Here is a 7,638-nt window from a genome sequence, read left to right as displayed (position 1 = left end):
ATGTAGTGACACTAGGGGTTCGATCTTGAGAGCCCCAATCACCTTTGCTTAAAATAGAAAAGGCCAATGAAAATTGGCAAGTGGAATGTGCATGCCACTCTCTGCCCCCGACATACGGGTATAAAAGGAGATGGCATGCATCACTCATTCAGATTTTTTCTTCAGAGCCGAATGCTTGTGTGTTCGTCCTCTCACCCTTTGCTACGCTGCTGGATTCTTATGGTGCATATCTGCGGTCACCCTCACACGGTTAAGTGCTGTGCCCTGGGTGCTTCGGCAGCCTGAGTCTGCAGGTGCTAAAAGAGTATATTAGAAAGAGTATATTTCCTTCTAAAAGAGCTTGCGCAAACGCTTGGCGTCTTTTTAAAGATGTCCTTCCGCGTTTGCGCTACTGGATGTGGCCGTTATCTCTTCCCTCCGGATACCCATGAAATCTGCCTTGAGTGTCTGGGGCACCAGCACACCAATGCGGCTTTCATGGAAGGGTCATGTTCTGGATCGCGTCAAGAGACAGCTAGCGAACAGGTAAGTGTGTTGGTCTCTGGGGCCGCTCGCCCGCCCCAGTCACCGGCCACCATTGCGGGCTTGTGGAGCAGCACGTCCCCCCTGGGCTGTCTTCCAGGTGGGGCTCCTGCTCTGTCTTGCCACGAACCACCCTGCCCGGGCACGTTAAGTCCAGTCATCCCCCTGGTGCGGAGACTGGAGGCCTTGTTAGAGCTCTCCAGCCCCTCACGGTGGCTCATCAGGACGATTCACCTTGGCTACGTGATCCAGTTCGCCAGACGCCCGCCCCGGTTCAGTGGCATCCTCTCCACTATGGGGCAGGGCGAGGGTGCCTCCGTCCTTCGGGCGGAAGTTGCCACCCTTCTGGTGAAGGGAGCAATAGAGCCCGTCCCCATAGCCGAGTTGCGCAAGGGCTTCTACGGCCCTTATATTATTGTGCCTAAGAGAGGGGGAGGGTCACGCTCAGTCTTGGACCTGTGTGCCCTGAACAAGGCCTTACACAGGCTTCCATTCAGGATGTTAAGGCAGAAGCACATCCTTGCATCAGTACAACATCAGGATTGGTTCGCTGCCATCGACCTGAAGGACGCGTACTTTCACGTATCAATCCTTCCATGACACAGACCCTTTCTTCGGTTTGCTTTTGAGGGACTAGCATACCAGTACAAGGTCCTCCCCTTTGGTCTGTCCCTGTCCCCTCGTGTCTTTACCAAGGTCGCAGAGGCTGCCCTGGCCCTGCTAAATTAGAAAGGCATATGCATTCTCAATAATCTCAACAACTCGATAATCCTAGCTCACTCGCGAGATCTATTGTGTGCACACAGGGATCTTGTGCCTCAGCACCTCGACCAACTCGGGCTTCAGGTCAACTGGGAGAAGAGCAAGCTCTCCCCTGTGCAGAGCATCTCTTTTCTCGGTATGGAGTTGGACCTTCAGGCAGAAGGTAGCGGCACCAGTGAAACAATTTCAGAGGCTCCTGGGGCATATGGCATCCTTGGCGGCGTTTCTCCCCCTCAGGTTGATGCATATGAGACTGCTTCACGGTCACGACGGACACCTCGAACTCGGGATGGGGTGCCGTGTTCGACGGGCAGGCAGTGTCAGGGTTCTGGATGGGACCCCGAATCCAATGGCACATCAACAGCTTAGAGTTGCTGGCAGTATTGCTGGCCCTGAGGAGTCTCCGGCCATTGATTCAGGGCAAGCATGTGTTGGTCCGAACCAACATCACAGCGACCATAGCATACATAAACCCCCAAGGCGGCGTATGCTCGTGTCGCATGTCGCAACTCGCCCGCCGCCTCCTCCTTTGGAGTCAGCAGACCTTGAAGTCTCTGCAAGTCACTCACCTTCCGGGCACCCTCAACCGTGCAGCGAACGCGCTCTAATGGCAGGTAACACTCCACTGGGAGTGGAGACTCCATCCCCATGTAGTCCAACTGATTTGGGAGAGATTTGGGGAGGCACATTTAGACCTATTTGCCTCCCAAGACTCCTCTCACTGCCCCCTGTGGTACTCCCTGTCCGAGGCCCCCCTCGGCGCACAGCTGGCCTCGGGGGCTACACAAGTATGCATTTCCTCCTGTGAGCCTCATTGCACAAACTCTGTGCAAAGTCAGGGAGGACGAGCAGCAAGTCCTGTTCGTTGCACTGTACTGGCCCAACCGGACTTGGTTCTTGGATCTGATGCTCCTGACAGTTGCACCTCCCTGGCGCATTACCCTGTGGCAGGACCTTCTCACTCAGGGGCAAGACACACTCCAGTACCCATGGCCGGACCTCTGGAATCTCCACGTCTGGCTCCTGGACGGGATGCGGAAGACCTAGCAGGTCTCCTGCCAGCGGTGGTAGACACGATCACTCAGGCCAGGGCCCCCTCTATGAGGCGGCTGTTTGCCTTGAAGTGGTGTCTTTTCGCTAACTGGTGTTCTTCCCGTGGGGAAGACCCACAGAGATGTGCCGTCGGGTCTGTGCTGTCTTTTCTTCAGGAAGGGCTGGAGAGATGGCTGTCTCCCTCTACCCTGAAAGTGTACGTGGCTGCCATAGCAGCTCACCATGATACACTGGCCAGCAATCTCTCATGACAGCACGTGCAACAGGTTCCTCAAAGGCGCGAGGAGATTGAATCCTCCTAGACCGCGCCTGATCCCCTCTTGGGATCTCTCTGTGGTCATACCTGCCCTACAGAGAGTCCCGTTTGAGCCCCTGGAGCAGACAGAGCTCAGCACTCTGTCTCTGAAGATGGCCCTCCTGGTGGCGCTCACTTCCATCAAGAGGGTGGGGGACCTGCAGGCACTCTCTGTTACCAGCGAATGCGTGGAGTTCAGGCCGGAACACTCTCATGTGATCTTGAGACCCCGGCCCGGTTACATGCCCAAAGTTCCCACCACTCCTTTTCGGGACCAGGTGGTGAACCTGCAAGCGCTCCCTTCAGAGGAGGAGACCCAGCCTTGTCGTTGCTGTGTCCAGTTCACGCCCTGCGCATCTATCTGGACCGCATGCAGAGCTTTAGATGCTCGGAGCAGCTCTTTGTCTGTTTTGGAGGACAGCAGAATGGGAAATCTGTCTCCAAGCAGAGGTTGGCCCATTGGATTGTGGATGCCATTTCTCTCACATACCAGTCTCAGGACTTGCCGTGCCCCTTGGGAGTCCAGGCGCACTCCACTAGAGGCGTTGCGTCCTCCTGGGCACTGGCAAGGTGGGCCTCTCTAGCAGACATATGCAGAGCCATAACCATGGATTTCGTAAATTATTTTTCCTTGTTTTTCCTCCACCCACAGAAAAAAAATATATAAATTAAGCAATATACTCCTCACTATAATGTGCTCCTCATTTTAACATCTCTGCCGCTGTACATAAATGCCATGGGGTGAATTATTTGTTTTTGTATATTAACATGTAGTGGTCAAACATACTTGGAAGTATGCAAAAGTGAAATTAAAGTGAATCTGGAGCGCTTTATAAATGATGTGCTGCAGCACACAGAACCGAATGGAGCACATCTGATACTCTGAGCATGAGATGGAGTTGTGGAGCACAGAACTACTCAGAATACACTATAATAATGCTTATACACAATACAGACAGGACAGAGCGCGTGCATAGACTTTGAAGTGAACAGCTTGATTGATCTATTCATTTAATTAAATCGTTGTAGGCCTTTGCAGTTAAATAATCACACAATGTCATTTTATAATTGTGCAGCCCTAATATAAAAATGTGTGTGTGTATGTATGTGCGTGTGTGTGTTATATGAATATATACTGTATTAATGACCGTTAAGTACACTACAGTAATAAAACAAATAATTAAAATGTGAATATGCATGCGCATTAAAACATCCACTACATCACCAAAATCCAATACACATGGGATTAGATCCACTACGTCATAGCGCTTCAGTCGCGCTACTTGGCACCTGTGTGAACCTAAAGGGGAACTGATTTAATTCATTCACTAAAAATCACCTTAAAGGAATAGTTCATCCCAAAATGAAGATTCTCTCATCATTTACTCACCCTCATGTCATCCCAGATGTGTATGACTTTCTTTCTTCTGCAAAACACAAACAAAGAATTTTAGAAGAATATCTCAGCTCTGTTGGTCTCACAATGCAAGTGAATGGTGGCCAGAACATATAAAGGCAGCATAATAGTAATCCATATGACTTCAGTGGATAAAGTCATGTCTTCAGAAGTGATAAGTGTGGGTGAGAAACAGATCTCCTTTTTACTATAAATCTCCACTTTCACTTTAAGTTCCACATTTCTCTTCTTTTGTTTTTTGCTGATTCAAATTCTTCATGCATATCACCACCTAGTGGTCAGGGCTGGTCAAAGGTGGAGATTTATGGTAAAAAAAGGACTTAAATATTGATCTGTTTCTCACCCATACCTATCATATCGCTTCTGAAGACATGGATTTAACCACTGAAGTCGTATGGATTACTTTTAAGATACCTTAATGTGCTTTTTGGAGCTTAATCTTAATTATCTTAATTTTTGTTCTGCAGAAGAAAAAAAATCATACACAGCTGGAATGGCATGAGTAAATGAAAAGAGAATTTACATTTTTGGGTGAACTATTCCTTTAAGAAAAAAAGTAATTGAATGTGGTTAAAAATAATTGAAACATAATGCAATGACAGTGAATTTTTAACTGTGAATTAGGTGTCCAGATACTTTCTGTGGCCACTGTAGGATCAAATCTTATACATTGCATGATCAGCCAGGAGGATAGTTATCCCACAGAGAATGAAGCCTAGTCCCAGAAAAACAATTTTAGTATCTTCTGTGCTCTGTCACCCCTCTGAAAAGTCTAATAAGTTTCTTTGAAATGTTTGAAGCCAGCAGCCAGCCTGGGCCTGAGCCTGTCTCAGCCTGCCTGTGCTCTGTAGGGTACATTTTTATGGCTTCAGGTTGATGCACCCGGCTTGATTATCAGTGCTTCTAGAGCGGGATGCCTTGTGCTGTTCCAACCTTGGCTCTGAAGGCTACTGCTGGGGGCCTGTGTACAGAACAACAGATTGCCATCTGCCTCCCCAGCACTTTTCCACCCTCCGTTCCCCTCTATCCTGAAACCACAGGCTGCCTTACACAGTCTGGAAATGAATTAAAGTGATTACCAATCATTGTGCTACATGCTGTTGCTATGGTCAGGGTTATAGCAAATTGTTATTGGTGTTGGCAGAGGATGCTCTATGCTGCTGATCAAAGACATCAGTGTTAAGAGTAAGGTGGTTCTTTATGTCTGGAGATATTTCAGGGCTGTGTGCTGGCCCTGTTTACAAAAGCAGGCAGTCAGTGCCAAACAGACATGTTGTCTGCCATGGTCACTAACAGACACTGAAAATAAGTAGAAACTGGGAATCTGTACGACTGAGACCAATTTCCCCCTGAGAAAATCAAAAAACAAATTAACCATGCCAAGAAGCAAAATAATTTTTTGGTGGCACAAGCCCTTGCTGAATGCAGAATCATCTGCTGGACTGCCTTTCCAAGATACATTTACTTTCTGCAGCTATGATGCTAGTCAGTGATGACAAGCCATTGGACCTGAGCTGTAAATAAAAAGACAACTTCTTTCCCAAGGAAAAAGGGAATAGTGACAATTGAAGACCTCACACTCTAGTGGCTACTTGCACAAAACCTCAGTATTTGTCATTTGTTAACTCTTGATAACTCATTATCGATATTTCAACCAAAAATTAAAATTTGTCATCTCACCCTCATGTTGTTCTAAACCCATACAACTCTAAATGCAAAGTGTTCGATGCTACTGGCAGATACTATTTACACTACTCATTAAATACTAACATACAGTATAGGGGCATCACTACAGCATGTTTATTGTGTTTATTTAGATTCCCTACACCAACCCCTACCCCTGAACTTCCCCTACAAAAATTCACCATGGTTTTACTACAATAATCATAGTATCACTATGGTATTTTGTTGTAAAGTCATAGTAATATTAACAGTGGAGACAGGAAACAGGATGGGGAAATGTGGGGAATTGAACCCGGGACATCCACTTGATAAAAGTACATTCATATCGTCTCTACACTCTACACGCGCTGTGTGGCAGGTGCTTTTTACACCTAGTGGAAATAGTCACCCCATTTCTTTTTTCCATGGAACACAAAAGGTGATGTTAGGCAGAATGTTAGCCTCAGTAGCCATTCACTTTTAATGTATGGAAAAAAGAGCAGTGTCAACAATCTTCAAAATTCCTTTTGTGTTTCACAGAAGAAAGTTATACAGGTTAGCATGAGGGTGAGTAAATGACAACAGACTTTAAATTTTTGGATGAACTAAACCTTTTAATGATTTAATGATTGCTCATATCCCAATTCCACATGCTTTAGGTGCTTTGATTATATCTCTTCTCATGGCAAAAATATCAATGATTCCAATACCATCTGACCCGATTATAAATATCTTGGCCTGCTTACCTCTGAGTCAATCTTAATGAGAACAATGTCTAATTTTTTATCTACATCTTTGACTGTGGCATCATGGAGCATTGTTGAGCTCCACTTTGATATGTTGCATATTGGACAGTACATGTGCATTCGTGACGATCCACCCATCCTCTGACATGATGAACCCTGAACCACTGGAAACAGGGACTTCTTGGTTGGAATATAGTAATTTAGGAGGAAACAATGAGGAAATAATGTCCCTTGAAGTAACAAGAGTTTATAAATATATTGGTTACTTATTATTTTCTGAGAGTTCAGATAGGTTCTAAATACAGCCCTTTTGGTTTTACTGAAAAAAAAAAAAAAAAAAATACTGTAATTACATTTATTTAAACTGTTGTGAAATGCTTTACAGCAATGTTACATGTGTTGGAACTGTTTAGAAAATGTGTTGGAGGTGACACTATGCTAATGTTTTTTTGTCTTCACATAGTTATACACTACGATTTAAATGTGTATTTGCAAAAGCAGTTGTCAAATCACACTAAATTGAACCAGAAATCTGATCCTGACAACAGTGGTAAATATTTATTATCCTTTAATTGTTTTCTTTCTTTCTTTTACCTCTCTCTATACAACAAAACAGTAGCTCATTTTTTAAACCAATTTAATCACATCTGAAGAATACATTCTGAGCTAGCTAAGAATACCTAAACATTTTCACCAGCATGTTACTCTCTGCTCAGCATCTAAACATTCACCACCATCTGTCCTTACCTTCCGAACAGTTCTAGATGGACCACTGCAGGGGCAATTTAATCCACCACATCTGCTATGAAGTTAAATTTGTAGTGCATGCTGCTTGGATTTCGAGAGCCTATCAGAGCAAACAGAAGCCAGAAGTACCGTCAAACATATCTACATTGGAAAAAATTGTCAATGCAAAACATCCTTGGTGACATGAGTTCAGTGAGCTTTTAACTTTTAACACACCTTTTAACTTATTTAATAAAACACTTAATTGATAATGCCTTCCTAACACTATTTTTAATAAAATGGAATAGAAAATGCATTAAAAATATCTGAATGTGCTGGGAGAGCATTCTGCATAAACTGATTTTGGATGCTTTCATAGTCTGTCCGTGGCAGCTGACATTAGCCGTGTTTTTTTGATAGTCAGGGTCCAGACATTACAAACAGTTTCCCTTGGG

The sequence above is a fragment of the Myxocyprinus asiaticus genome, chromosome 4, assembly GCF_019703515.2.
Source record: "Myxocyprinus asiaticus isolate MX2 ecotype Aquarium Trade chromosome 4, UBuf_Myxa_2, whole genome shotgun sequence".
In the NCBI taxonomy this organism is placed as follows: Eukaryota; Metazoa; Chordata; class Actinopteri; order Cypriniformes; family Catostomidae; genus Myxocyprinus; species Myxocyprinus asiaticus.
The sequence above is the reverse complement of the archived record's forward strand: the minus strand, read 5'-3'. Positions refer to the sequence as shown.